Below are 1,870 nucleotides of genomic sequence, written 5' to 3'. Positions count from 1 at the left end.
TTTAGTATTTGACTTTCTACAGGGTCTAATTCCTCGAAACAAAACCGGGGGCATGCTGTTGGCTTGTGGACTTCACTTCAGGTTTTGCTTTATTTCCCGCAACAGATATGACATTAAGGATGATGATGCATCGGTTAGATGCCACGATATGCCTGCTGATTATGTTTCTGTTGTGAGAATGCAGGTTTTTAGGTTGCTTAAGATTTGTACTGACTTGTGTGACTCGTGCTGGCACAATACTACTTGAGGCCTCTTTTCAACCAAAATTTCCGCCTTTAGGAAATAACCGTACCCTCCAGTCAAAGGAAATGACAAGGAAATGATGGTGTAGTAGATGAAACAGATTTTTGCTGAGATGGACTTCGTGATTGACCTTAGGTGTGGTTTGTATGTGTTATCATGATGCTTAGGTAAGGTACTTGGTCATTGTGTGTCAACATGTGAATTAATTTCTGGTTGAATATGCTGCTCATGCTGCAGTCTGATGATCACCGTCTTGCAGGACACGGGATTTACATTGTGGAATGCCATGGCATGCTGCAAGTATAATGCACTTGGCTTGGATGATGATGCAGGCTGGAGACTATTGAAGATGTCCCTTGTGGTAAGAGTTGCTTTGGCTGGTTTAGATCAATTTATCACCAAAAATGCCGCTTTGACAAATGCGAAAGAAGTCGATGCACACCCTATTCGTGTTATGAAGTTTTCCGTTGCCTGCTGTGCGTGCTGCTGTTTTTTTAATTGTGCAAGTGGCAGTATGCGTGCGGCTCGTAACCTTTGGGAGAAAATAGCACAAGGAGTTTGTTGCGGTCAATATACCCGCTGTTTCCGGCTTGACATGAAGTTATGTATTTGGATCATAGGCTAGGATTTTCCCTTTGGCAATTTGCAAACAGTTGTAACTCTTATTTGTAACACATAAACGTATGGACGTGTATGTATTATTCTTCAAATTTGTGCATTCCTATATGCTTGAATTTTAGCAGTAAACATGATGTTCATTGTGGGTAAACACGCCTGAGCTGGCTTTGTAGATATAGTATGAACGAGATCTGTGTATTGGTTCACAAAGGTTCCTGGAATGTAATTTTGGCTTTTGAAATGAACATGGTTTATATTAACTTGTGTATGGAAGTGTAAGCTAGATCAGTGGATTAATGATTTATTGATCAATGTTCAACATAATGAAAATGTACGGTTTTAAGTGATTAGGAAAAGAATAGGAATGGTTTTTTTTAGCCACATGGTTGACTTTGGTCCACTGTTTGACCAAAAGTCAACGGTTGACAAAAGTCAACAGTTTATCAAAAATTTCCAAATTTTGCACCCTTTCATATGACGACAATGGAGTGTAATCTAATCGTCAGTTGAATGAGATCTTTGTAAATGAAGGAATTTGGTATGAACTTGGCAATGTTATAAACTTGGAATGTATGATTTGTTATGCATATGATATGATGCAAAAAATAAAAAAAATGAAATTAATTATATGAAAATTTAAATATGCCCGGACAAAATTGGGGTATGACAGGCCCCACAAAAATTTCAAATTTTCAAAAAAAATTCAAAAATTTTGCACGCCTGACACGGCCGTGTCAGACTACTGTTTTTACCCTTTTTCAACTTCTTTTACAATGGTGTTGACACGGGCCGTGTCAGGCCACTATTTTACATTATCAAACTCGTTTTTCTTACAGTGCTCCTGACACGACCCGTGTCAGGCCACTGTTTTTTCAAACATCCTTTCCAAAATTTCCTCTTCTGACACGGTCCATGTCAGCTGACACGGGTGGCCGTGTCAGGATGTCCTTTTGGCCGTTTTTTGGTTTTCTTCTCAGGTCAACCGTTGGTTCCTCTGGCTCCTCCCTGT

The 1,870-nt window shown here is 39.5% G+C and overlaps 1 long non-coding RNA gene across 1 annotated transcript; it reads left to right on the top strand.

The window, feature by feature from the left end:
• The first annotated feature begins 47 nt into the window (after positions 1-47).
• On the top strand, positions 48-1,121 carry LOC127114487 (uncharacterized). The gene is made up of 3 exons (XR_007800354.1): positions 48-81; positions 185-410; positions 503-1,121. It is a non-coding gene; the product is annotated as an uncharacterized LOC127114487 (long non-coding RNA).
• The last annotated feature ends 749 nt before the right edge of the window (positions 1,122-1,870 follow it).

Source organism: Lathyrus oleraceus, unplaced genomic scaffold, assembly GCF_024323335.1.
Source record: "Lathyrus oleraceus cultivar Zhongwan6 unplaced genomic scaffold, CAAS_Psat_ZW6_1.0 chrUn0496, whole genome shotgun sequence".
In the NCBI taxonomy this organism is placed as follows: domain Eukaryota; kingdom Viridiplantae; phylum Streptophyta; class Magnoliopsida; order Fabales; family Fabaceae; genus Lathyrus; species Lathyrus oleraceus.
The sequence above is the reverse complement of the archived record's forward strand: the minus strand, read 5'-3'. Positions and strand labels throughout refer to the sequence as shown.